This window comes from Myotis davidii, unplaced genomic scaffold, assembly GCF_000327345.1.
Source record: "Myotis davidii unplaced genomic scaffold, ASM32734v1 scaffold1031, whole genome shotgun sequence".
NCBI classification, from domain to species: domain Eukaryota; kingdom Metazoa; phylum Chordata; class Mammalia; order Chiroptera; family Vespertilionidae; genus Myotis; species Myotis davidii.
The window spans coordinates 1820841-1834180 of NW_006283442.1; the positions used below are offsets into that span (position 1 = coordinate 1820841).

Here is a 13340-nt window from a genome sequence, read left to right on the forward strand (position 1 = left end):
ATTTGTTTTTGATAGCCATTCTGACCGGTGTGAGATGGTACCTCATTATCGTTTTGACTTGCCTCTCTCGGATAATGACTGACTTTGAGCATGTTTTCATATGTCTCTTGGCCTTCCTTATGTCTTCTTTTGAAAAGTATCTATTTAGGTCTGATGCCCATTTTTTGATTGGGTTATCTTCCTTTTGTTAAGTTGTATGATTTCCCTGTAATTGTTCGAGACGCAGGCTGCTTGCACGGTTGCTGCTTCTTGGATGGGGGCAGCTGCTATTCCTGAGATAGGTGGTGGACCGCTCACACAGCTGCTGCTCCTTGGACAGGGACAGGCCGCCTGAGGCTACTGCTCTTCTGCCTGGGGTGGGCTGCTCACGTGTCTGCAGCTTGCATGGTTGCAGTGCCCTGGGCTAAAGTGTTTGGCCGGTCAGAGGGGAGCGTGCTTCAGAACTCACAGGAGCCTGCACCCAGGGTGGCTGGAATCTTGGTGACCGTGGGACCACAGCTGAGGCAACAGGTCCCTGGTGAGGGTGTCTATAGAGTTCTGGATGTTATCTGAGGGTACCCTGGATGGAGGTGAGGCTGGGTTCCCATTCACAGAAGCTCTCCCCTTCAAAATGGCAAGGTCCCTTCAGAAGAACCGGCCACTCTGGGACTGTTTGCAATGGTAGCAGAGGCTACATGGTTAGGCGAGCCCAGTTAGACTGCCCCTGAAAGTCCTGAGGGATCTAACTGTGCCTCACTCACATACGCACACACACACCTCACATTACCTCACATTCCTCTTTTGCTCCCTCACTCACTCATGCTCTCTCCCTCACTGCTGCCTTCTTCCTGCCTCTGTAGTTAGGTCTGGAGTGTTATTGACCAATTAATGCAGTGGTTCTCAACCTTGGCTGCACATTAGAATCACCTGGAAATTGAAGTTGTATTTCTAGTCTGGGCCCGGGATGAGGTGCACGACACATTTGTCTATTCAGCTGCCAGTTTTTCTTCTATCCCAATATACTTTTAATCCCACCCAGTATCATTTTCACTTTAGGTATTCTAGTTTTCATCTCTAGAAATTCCATTTACTTCTTTTTATATGTCTCCCACTTTCCTATATTCTTTTCCTCCCTGTGACTCCTTGAACATATCAAATCTACTAATATTATTTTAACATCCTTGGCTAGTAATTACACTTCTCTTAAGTTATGGATCTTCCTATCACCTAATGTTTTTCCTGGTTAAAGTTGATCCATTTCATATGGGTTTTCTGTTTCTTTTCATGTCTAATAGTTGTTGATAGAATGCTATACATTGTGGATTGAATGTTTGCTTTTGTTAATTTCTGTCAGGAGTTTTGGACTTTGTTCTGGCTTATTTAGTTGTAGCTTAGTTGAATCCTACTGAGGCTAGTTTTAAAGCTATTAAGTGTTGTGTCTAGAGTAGCCTTTCCTATAGGTCTACTTTGTCCCACAGCCAAGGCATGGTTCCCAATGTAGTTAATGAAGTCTCTTTGGGTCATGGGAACTTGAACAATTTCCTGGCTTTGTGTGAATTCTGGAAATTGTTGCTCTTATTGTTCCTTGGTAATTATTCTTTTTCTGTCCTTGATGAGTTTTGCCATTTATATGTACAGATTGGAATTTAGCCAAAGATCCATGGTGGTCCCTATGCAAATTTCTGGAGCTTATGTTTTGCATAGCTCCCCTCCTCACTTCTTGCTCTGTAAATTCTCAGCATTTCAGCCCCCTCATACTGAGATCTCTGTCACCTCAATTTTCGTGAGACTGCCAGGTTTTTTGGAGGGGGAATTTTGCCTGTCTGTCAATGTCAATCTTAATCACTCAAGCATCTGTTTGCAGTTTTGTCCAGAAATTGTTTTCAGGTAGAAAGGTGATATGACCATAGGGTATGCCTTGTTTTTTTCTTTTCTCTCCAGAGTTACTTTTCCATACTACCTGTTATTTGATATAAAAACACAATTGTTACTTTATTTTGTCCATATTTCTAATTGTTCTAGTGGAAGCATGCTAGTCTGGACTTCCTTATACCCTTTATGGTCTGAAACAGAAATCCCAATTCGTGTATTTTAAACTGTCAATTTTCAAAGTAAGATAACCTCATTTCAATGTATATTTCCTTTTTTATTGTTGTGTGCTTTTTTGCCTTCTAAACTAGCTGTGACTTTCGAGGCTTGCCGTGATACAGTTTGAGGGAGCCAGTTGCTTGGATATCATCTAACTTGGGTTGTTATTACAGTAGTGGAAAGTCACCTTATACCAAAACACACGTATCACGCTGGGTTCAGTTTTCAAAATTCTAGTGTAGTTTAAAAGGAGAAGATATCCTTTGCTATAAGCAATCTTCATGAATATAAGGAAGTCCATTGGTTTTAGCTGGAGAACTTAGAGAGTGGAAGTTTACAACCTCGCTAAATGTTAGTCACAGAAGAGATCGTGATAGGTGGAATGGAAAAATAGGTGACTGCTGCCTGTATACCTTGGCATCTTCCCACCATCAAGGGCTAAAAGTACAGTAGGAGGAGCTATACTTTATTCTTTAGGTGCTATAAAGTATTATCTTGATTTTTTTTTCTTTACTAAAATAATTCAATTCTATTTAGGTGCTTTTTTCCTCCTTAAAAACTTATGATTGGTTTTTATAGTTATAGTATTTTTGTGTAAATCAAATATTGATATAGTGTGTTTGTAAAAAAGTTCGCCTTTCCGGTCTGGGGACATGCCCCGGTTGCTGGCTCAATCCCCAGGGGGCATGTGGGAGGCAGCTGATAGATGCTTCTCTCTTTGTCTCCCTCCTTCTTTCTTCCTCTCTTTCTAAAATCAATAAAAACATACTTTTTTAAAAAAAGATTGCTATCCTATTTAAGTTTGTATTAAGTATGTAGTATCAATTCACCATCTATAAAAGCATTCATAGACACAGATGTCTTAAAGATACACTATATTGCTTTAGAAATTTTATATTTTCAGGAAGATCCCAAGTATTTAAAACAGCAAATATCTTCTTTAGCTTGATCAATAGATATTAAATTCATATTTAAGGTTGATGCTTAAAAATGCAGTTTTGATAAATTAAATGTTAATTTACAAAAACATAATAGGAAACTTTTGAATTAAAAATAACTTGTAGCAAAGCTATTTTTGGGACCCCTCAGAAAAATGTTATAAAAACTTTTTATTTTATTAATTTTTAGAGAGGGAGACAAACATCGATGTGAGAGAAAAACATCAATTGGCTGCCTTCCATACTTGCCCCAACCGAGATCGAACCAGTGACCTAGGTATGCGCCCTGATAGGGAATGGAACCTGCAACGCTTTTGGTGCATGGGACAATTCTCTAATCAACTGAGCCACACCCCCACACCCCTTTTCCCCCGAGAATTGTCAGTCCACTCCCTTTCTATGCCCCTGATTCTATTATATTCACCAGTTTACTCTGTTCATCAGAGTTTTTATTCACTTGATTTTTAGATTCACTTGTTGATAGATATGTATTTGTTGTTTACAATTTTCATCTTTACCCTTTTCTTCTTCCTCTTCTTAAAGAATACCTTTCAGCATTTCATATAATACTGGTTTGGTGGTGATGAACTCCTTTAGCTTTTTCTTATCTGTGAAGCTCTTTATCTGACCTTCAATTCTGATTGATAGCTTTGCTGGATAAAGTAATCTTGGTTGTAGGTTCTTGCTATTCATCACTTTGAATATTTCTTGCCACTCCCTTCTGGCCTGCATAGTTTCTGTTGAAAAATCAGCTGACAATCGTATGGGTTATTCATTACTGTACATACTTACCATTACTATAGTCTGGGGATGTTTCTACTCGTTTGGGTAATAGACAGGATCCTTGCTATACAGTTTCTCTCAATGATAAAAATTTGAGAGCAACCTTAACATAATAAATACTTTTCAATATTAACTGTGACACACAATAGGAAAAGTTCTTTGGGTTAGTTAATGCAATATGTAAGTAACTTGTGTGTGTGTGTGTGTGTGTGCGCGCCCGCGCACGTGTATGTGCAAGGAAATTATGGGATTTGATTTAGAATTATGAGTTATAGGAATAATATGGTTAGAAGGGAATGGTGGACATGGGTGGCCCTTGTGATCTGCAACACAAAATTGAGTCTTATAAGTGGGCCAGTTAAAAGAACTGCTTGTTGGAATATAAAGTGAGTAAATACAGAGACACTTGGGAAAAAGGACTCTTCTTAAAAAACTTTTTTGTTTATTAATTTTGAGAGAGAGAGAGAGAGAGAGAGAGAGAGAGAAACATCAATTTGTTATTCCACTTATTTATTCATTCATTAGTTGATTCTTGTATGACCAGGGATCAAACCTGCAACTTTGGCTTATGGGGATGACCCTCTAACCAACTGAACTACCTGGCCAACACAAGAAAAATGACTCTTGACGAAAAGAGGGTTGTGTATGCTTTGAGGCATTGTAGTATCTGATGTTTAGATATTTAACAATTACTCTTAGGTACTGTAAGTTTTTCATTTGACAACCACAGCCATATGAGTTAATACACTAATAGAATCTTTAGTAAAGTTTATAGTATCTTTGTTAGCTATATCTAATACTTCTCAGGAGAGCATATTAGTCCTTGGGTCAGGAAGATTAAGAGATTTGTTCTTAACATTTCATCAAGTTGGAGGTGGGATTATGACTTTGGATTAGACTTGAGTTCATTGTCACATCTGGTATAGTAGCTGTGATGCGTTCATTGTATGAGGTGTGTGAGGGTTTCATAGAATTCAGTAGCTTTGTATTTATTGTAAGTCTGAATTTTTCACCTTAAGGGATCAGCCATGTGACAGATGTGTATATCCATAATAGTGGGGACAGTGAGATTACTGAATTAGGCCAATGCATTACCTAGAACGAGGTTCTGTTGAGGATTAATTGTTGTATATTTCATGTAGATACATCTTATATTCCTTTCAAGGAATTCTTTATTGGGGGATTGACTTTAGTAATTTTTATCTTCCTATAAAACAGATCAAGTTGTTTAGATCATTTGCTTTTGACTTTTAAACTTTTGCTTAAGATAACTTTTTTTCAAAACTCTGATTGAAAGTTATTTTTAGAAGCTGATAGTAAAATTCAAATCAGAAAGTTTATCTCATTGTCACAGTTACTGAGGCCAACAAAGATGCCAACATGCACTGTTCTAGCACAATTATTTTCAGATATTATAGCTTAAAATGTCTTCTTATGGTAACTTGTTTGACCTAGGTAGCTAGATAATTTGAAACACGCGCAGCTTTATTTCAATATAGCTGCTTTTTCAAACCCTTTCTTAGTTTGTCTTCTTATTCACACCTATGGTGACTGTGGTTTGTGCAAAGTGGGGGTCTAGAAAAGACCTCCAAATCATGTCTTCCAGAGTTAGAATAATCACATTTTGCATTTGTACAGCATTTTCATCGTGTGTGTTTGATTAGAGAAATAGCCCAACTGCTTGCCACTGGACTATCTGTGCCTGTGTTCTGAAGGATTATGAAACATAAATGCCAGGTAGACACCACAGTTGAGCTTGAAAGTCTCTGTGTGTGTGTGTGTGTGTGTGTATGTACATATGCCTCTTGTCACAAAGCTCCATGATGGTTATACTGTTTTCCTGCAAAATTTTCTGAGCGCAAAGAGGAAACTACCTAACATACTTTTTGTATTTAAGTAAATTAGGAAAAACATATAACCAACTTCTGAACACCTTTTTTCTAGGAATTTTATGTCATGTCTTATTGATTTGAAGACATTTTTAATCTAATATTTCCTTGAGATGGGAGTTGGCATATAATCTGGTTGTTAATTGTGAAAGAACTTTGTTTATATAAGGAGTCAGCAAACTATGCCCTATGGATGGGCCAGATCTAGCCTGTGAGTGAGAAATGGCTTCTACATTTTAAGACTTATGTCTTAGACAAACAGAGAAAAAGACAAACAAAGAGAGAGAGAGAGAGAGAGAGAGAGAGAGAGAGAGAGAGAGAGAGAGAGAGACAGCATGGGGTCCAAAGCCTAAAATATTTACTACTTGACTCTACAGAAAAAGTTTGCCAACCCTTGATTTACAGAATCGATTTCTATTTTGAACATGAAGAAACCAAGCTCAGATGTAGCTGACTTGCTGAAGCTCACAGAAGGAGCCTGTTCTAATGGAAGGAGAATCAGATTCAAGTTTCTGCAGCTCTGGCTTCTATCAATTGACTTAATATATTTTTGTGATTGTTAATAAGGTTTTCCTTTTGGCTCTATCATTCTAGAGTTCACAGAGTAATGTCTGCAATGCAGTTCTAATACTAACTGCCCAGAGTTAAGTCCAACTTTACAGGTTCAGGTCACATTCTCTACAAAACTGGCCTCATTTCAGACACCAGGTGCAAGCTCTGGGGTTCCTAGGCCACCCACACTTATGACCAACTGGCTACAAATTCAAGGGTTTCCATTACTCCCTCAATTTTGGGGCAGATACAGTAAACTTTATTGATGGTGCATGATACGGTAGGGCTACCTAAGCCTCTCCCCTTCTTCAGGGGGTCTGGGATGGAAACTGTGGAGGTCAGGAGGTTCTCAGTGTATTGAAGGATCGAACTGGGGCAAGGACTCCCCAGCAGCTGAGGGCCTCTCTTACTCCTTGGAGGCCATGTGGACCATAAGGTCCACCACCCTGTTGCTGTAGCCAAATTCATTGTCATATCAGGAAATGAGCTTGACAGAGTGGTCATTGAGGGCAATGCTAGCCCCAGCATCAAAAGTGGAGGAGTGGTTGTCACTGTCACAGGAGACAACTTGATCATCAGTATGCCCTTGAGAGGACCCGCTGATGCCTGCTTCACTACCTTCTTGATGTCACTGTATTTGGCAGCTTTCTCTGGTCAGCAGGTCAGATCCACAACCACCACATTGGGGCTGGGGACACAGATGGCCATGCCAGTGAGCTTTCCATTCAGCTCAGGAATGACTTTGCCTACAGCCTTGACAGCATCAGTAGAAGCAGGGGTGATGTCCTGGGAAGCCTCTTAGCCATCTACCACAGCTTTCCAGAGGGGCTATCCACGGTCTTCTGGGTGGCGGTGATGGCATGGACTGTGGTCATGAGTCCCTCCACGATGCCAAAGTTGTCATGGATGACCTTGGCCAGGGGGGCCAAGCAGTTGGTGGTGCAGGAGGCATTGCTGACAATCTTGAGGGAGTTGTCATTTGTCATGGTTCACACCCATCACAAACATGAGAGCATCCGCAGGAGGGGCAGAAATGATGACCCTCTTGGCTACACCCTTCAAGTGAGCCCCAGCCTTCTCCATGGTAGTGAAGACACTGGTGGGCTCCACAACATACTCAGCACCAGCATCACCCCATTTGATGTTGGCGGGATCTTGCTCCTGGAAGATGGAGATGGACTTTCCATTGATGACAAGCTTCCCGTTCTGCGAGAGTCCACGGCCAGCGTGGCTTTTGTGGGTTCAAAGACTTGGAGAGAGGGCTGACGCACAAATGATACACAAGATGGAATATTAATTTTTTAATTACCGGGGGAACCAGAGGACAGCCTAACCATAGCAGTCAAGCTCTCTCCAGAGCTACATTCCCAGCTGCTTTTATTAGCTAGAATACACAATTGCCTTTAGGAATGCAAACAGACATATCAATGGTAATATTTAGCAAACAGTAAGATTGTCAGGTCTTGGGGGAGTTTGCTTTAGGCCATTGAATCAGCAGCAGGTAATAAAATGTAGATATTCACCCTGTGAATATCAAAAGGAGTCCTGGTCAGCCTTCTGCCAGACTCCTCACATTTATATCAATTACTGTTGATCTTGGTCGCCAGCAACATTCTCAGTCTTAACTGTGCCTTTGAATTTGCCATGAGTAGAATCCTACTTGAACACGTAGACCACGTAGTTGAGGCCAATGAAGGGGTCATTGAATATCCAGTTTGCCAGAATTAAAAGCAGCCCTGGTGACCAGGTGCCCAATATGGCCAAATCCATTCACTTTGACCTTCACCATCGTGTCTTAGGGTTGTGGCTGGCCCTGCGCAGGAAGACAGAGCTGTCTGACGAACAGGAGGAACAGAGAATCATGCCCTCAATATTTTTATTTCAATAATAAGCTAGAATAACTCCAAGAACTCAGAAAAGCACTATACTTGTGATTACAGTTGTATCATAAAGGATACAAATCAGGACCAGATAAATGGAGAGACACTTAAGGCCAGGTCTTGGAGGATTTCAAATGTGAAACTTCCACGTCTTTAGGATATGTCACCTGAGCTTTGGTGTCCATAGTTTTTACTGGAGTTTCATTACATAGGCATTATTAATTGGATCATTGGCCACATGATTGAACTCAATCTCCTACCCTCTCCATAGTCAGGAAGTCAGTCTGATATCAACTGGCTGAAACCCAAACCCTTTAATCTCCTGGTTAGCTTTTCTGGTATGGTCAGTCTCCTTCTAAAAAGGTCTAGGGGCCCACAATGAGTCACCTCATTAGCATTGCCCTCTGATGGTTTTGGCACCAATTTCATGCCAACAGGAATCCCCAATTTGGGGCAGAGTGAAGAAGGAAACTTTAGTGCAGAACAGCTCAATTGTGATACAACATGGCTGGCTGTGTGGCAGCCCTAGGGCCACACCCCTCTACAGCTTAACTGCTCTGCTGTGCTCCTTGATGATTTGCTCTGCTCTGTTCCTTACCCTCCTGCTTGGCACTGTGCCGTGTTTTCGTCTGCTCCATTCTGTGCCACTCTGCTGTAGTCTTCTCTGGCCTGCAGTGATCTGCTCCGCTCTGCTCCAGTAAGACATCTTCTGTGTTTCAGCTTAGCTGGGGAAACACTCTTTAGTCTGGGGTGGAAAGGGAAAGTGCACTCCCAGAGCCAGAGGGGAGCTGGCTTATGCAGACAGAAGTCCCCACCCCTGGTCCCCGATTGGTCTGTCCTGGTGCAAATGAGGACTCCAAATCCTTGCAGTTTGATTGATTCAAACAGTCCTGATTGGTCAGAATAGAGCCACTGTGGTTGGTGGGGCTATGCAGCTTCGAATGGATGGGAGAAAGCTCAGGCCTATTGGCTGAAATAGGATTCCAGGAACTTCTTTATAAGGGCTGGCTCAGAAACAATGCAGGCAGGTAGTTCAAAGCAGAGGCAGGCAAGTTTAATGCAGGCTTCTCCATGAAGTGCAGTTTGTGTAAGAGGCTCCTGTGCAGAAATGGCTGCTAGGCCCTCATGGCTTTGGACGTCAGCTGTCTTTCTGCATTTCCACTTTGCAACAAACTTAGTGTTAGTCCATTTACCAACTCTTGTTTCTCTTTATTTTTTCCTTTCACTTTGGTTTCTTTCTCAATAGATATTTACTGAACTCTCACTAACTGCTGACACTGTACTTGCTTATGTGGGGAGTTGTAAGCATATACTCTCATTTTGTACGGTGGTATTTTCAAGACGTGAGTCTGAATTTGAAGCCTTAGTCATAATGTGTTTTGCTATGTATGGAATAGTGTCTTCCTAGGCAATGCATTTGCAACAAATTTGTGTTATTTTGCAAATATTAACCGTTTGGCTGCTGACGTATTTTTTCAGACATATGCCAAAACTGCGGCACTAATTGCGCGTGTATGGGAAAAAATGTAAAACACTTTTTATACAATAAACTCACTTGTATTGCTTTGCAACAACAAAAATTAAAAAATACCAATTGTTTACATAAATTTGTTTTAAATAAGAAGAGCGCGATAGCGCTCCTTAGCAGTCAAATGGTTAATGTTTTCTCCAAAGCAGGTTGGGTCAGGATGAGGCCATTGATGTAGAATAAAGTTATCTGAGTCTTAGTTGGGCAACTATAACTATTTCTATCAAGAATACAATATAAGGTCTGGCTCTGTTAATACAGAAAGATGAGCTGGCCTGATGCATTATGTTTGTCATCACTAATTGCTTGTTTCAATATTTTTTCTGCCCAATATTTATTATAAAGCATTTAAATCCTTATTTGAAAAAACTATGGTTTCCATTCTTATTTCTATCAGTGATGTTTTTTGTGTGTGTATACACATGCCAGTCTTTTCCTCTTCAAGTCCCAATGATCTATTGTTTTTTCTTTTCTCATTCAATCCAAAAAAAGATCTTGCAGCATTTTCTTTTGAGATGTATCTCATGATCATGCTTTTTTTCTGTTTTCCATTTTAATTCATGCTTTTATCATCTTTTATATATATATATATTTTTTATTGATTTCTCAGTCCGCAGGCTGACGCTCTATCCACTGAGCCAAACCAGTTTCGGCCATGCTTTTATTATCTTGCTTCTAGATTGTAGAGTTCATTTTTTACCTGATCTCCTTATCTATAAACTAGAGGCCTGGTGCACGAAATTCGTGCACTGGCGGGGGAAGTGGGTCCCTCAGCCCAGCCTGCACCCTCTCACAGTCCAGGACCCCTTGGGGGATGTAGCAGTGTGCCAAGTGGCAGGAGGCCAGGGAGGAGCCTGAATCGGGGCCGGGCGCTGTGCAGCTCGTGCTCAACCTGGCCTGCTGCACCTGCTGCCGCAGAGTCGGGAGAGGCTCCTGCCATGGCAACTGCGCTTGCCAGCCACGAGCCTGGCTTCTGGCTGAACGGCGCTTCCCCTGTGGGAGTGCACTGACCAACAGGAGGCAGCTCCTGCATTGAGCATCTGCCCCCTGGTGGTCAGTGTGCATCATGGCGACCAGTCATTCCGGTCGTTCCTCTGTAACGGTCGCTTAGGCTTTTATTATGTAGATTCTCCCCTCTTTTTCTCCTTCTTGTACATCACTACCAGGTGCATCTCTCTCCTGCTTAGAAACCTCCTGTGGCTTCATGTGACCTTTAGGATGAAGTTCAAGCTTTTCCCCTGGGCTATTTAAGTCACCCACAGTCTGGGTATGGGCTATGTTTTTCTGAGCTTCCTTTCTACTCGTTTCTAATCTGGTCCTCTAGTGCTGGTTTTCCTTTGTTTTTGTATTGGCTCCTAATGCATTTTGTGTATTCAGCCCTGCTTATGCTTTTCTGGCCCTTCCCTACAATGCCCTCCTCTCTCCTAATGTAAACTATCCCCCTACTTTAAGGCTCTTATATCTGTACTTGCCTTCTGATCCTACTCCAAGCACAAAAATGCTGCTGACCTCTGACCCTCCTCAGCATGTTCAACCCATTTTTAGTCACTTGGTCATAAACTGAGGCACACTGGCAACCATGGTTATACTGGTTAACATTGTAGAGAGCAGGAGCCAGATCTTTTGTTTTTGTGTTCCCAGCAGCATCTAACAAGTGATTCTCAACTGTGACTGTCCATTAGTATCACTTAAAGAGCTTTAAAAACAAAACAAAACAGAACCTGTTAGGGTTGGGCCAGGAACCAGTGACTTGTGGGAACTCTCTTGGTGACAGTATGTGCAGCTGGAGTTGAGAGCCAGTAAGTGAACACAGTCTCCCAGTGAACTGTTTTGACACTAGAGGAACATGGAGTTTGAGCCCTCTGTGCATATCACTGCATCTCTGCCTGGAGGATTCAAAGTGACCCTTTATAAGACTTGGGCAAAATGGCTTATTCAAGCACCTATGAATACTCATTATGTGCCAGGCACTGGTCCAAGTGCTGAGGTCACTGCAGTGAACAAAACATGTCCCTGTTGCCCTGGCCGAGTGGCTCAGTGGTTAGACCATCGGCCCTCAGACCGAAGGGTCGTGGGTTCAATTCCCAGCCAAGGGTACATATCTCCATTGCAGGTGCAATCCCTGGTCCCGGTCAGGGCTTGAGCGGGAAGCAACCAATTGATGTGTCTGTCTCACATAGATGTCTCTCTCTCTCCCTCCTTTCCACTCTCTTTAAAATATCAATGGAAAAAATATCCTTGAGAGAGGATTGAAAAACCAACCAACAACAACAACAAAAAAACATGTTCCTGCCTCCTGGAGCTTCTGCTCTTAGCCATGGGAGGACCATAAATAAGTAATGTCAGGTAATGATGATAAACACTGTGGAGAAAAATGAAGCAGGATAAGTGGGCAGAGAGAAAAGCAGTACTTTCATATAGGCTAGTGGCAAAGGTATTCCCCATCTGCCTTAAATCAGCCAATGCTTTAGAAACCAGCCTCCTCTGATTCAAGTCTGGGAGCCAGAGCGGCGGGCCAGCCAGTATTGAAGTAGGAACTCTTGCTGCCCCTTATCTATAAGCAGAGGACTGAGCAGTGTCCTGTGGAGCCAGAGGGACCCCAGAGAATGGAAGGCTGGGGGCGAGGAAGGCAGGACGGGAGGGTGGGGTCCTGGAACAAGGAACTGGAAGGGCGCTATGGAGTCACACCTGGCCTGGGGGACCAGGGATCCGCTGTGAACACCATTCAGGACAGCATGTCAGCTCTCAGTAACCAATTTTATGGTGTGGTTGTCCCCTCTTACACTGAGATTACAATGTGATTCTCATCACTTTAAAAAGATGACACACTTAAGTAGCCCAAACTTTCTGTTTCAAAATGTTTCTCTGTCAATGAACATTCTTTGTAGCTGCGAAGTGGATGTTTATTGAAATGACTTGTCAGTTTCTTTAATAATATGCAGCATGCATTTCTTTAGTAGGTGGAAAGCATGGCAGACATTAGAGCAAATACATATTTAAGGAAAGGGGGGAAGGCTTCATCTGGAGGGCGTTTTTCTGTGACCCTTTACTTCAGGCGCTCCTCCCCAAAAGTCAGTTCCTGAGGTGGGTGGCCCCTTCTACTGAGGGGTACTGCTTTGTAGCTGGAGATGTGGTTAAATCATCTGTGCGCGCCGGTATGTAGCAGTTTTTGTAATGGGTATACCATTATTCTCCATGCCGATATCTCCTTAAGGGAAGGGCATGGGAAGGCTGAGCACAGGGAGAGGGGCTTGATTCTAGGACTGAAATTAAATCTTAAGAAGATAGACTTGCATTGTCTTAACCATTTGAAACAGTAACTTGAGCAATGAAATGAAAGATCACGCATCTGTCGGTAAACGGATTGATGAAGCTACTTCAATCAGGTTGTCAGGCACGTCTGGGGAGAACAGCAGCTGGTTGATTCGAGACAACCATGGAGCAAGCCCTTCACACCGAGGCTGGGAATTTCATTTTTAGAGCACAGAGATATCTCCTTTCGCCACCTCTTCCTGTGGTAACTGAATGCAAGGCACATCCCCTTTGCTGCCGTCCTTTTGTTCCTACACCCAATCCAAGAAGCCAAGGAAACCTAGTGCCAGAGCTCAAACCCTGGGCCTGGAGGGGGAAACTCACCAGGCAGCAGGCTCGGGCCTCTGCCATCCTCGCGGGCCCCCAGCAGCCTGCAGCAGCACCCTCGCCT

General features: G+C 42.5%; 1 protein-coding gene and 1 pseudogene across 1 annotated transcript in view; one reads left to right on the forward strand and one right to left on the reverse strand.

Moving 5' to 3' along the window:
* The window catches only part of ATP8A2 (ATPase, aminophospholipid transporter, class I, type 8A, member 2), a 588754-nt gene that overhangs the window by 11633 nt on the left and 563781 nt on the right, over positions 1–13340 (forward strand).
* LOC107183187 lies at positions 6613–8033 on the reverse strand (annotated as a pseudogene).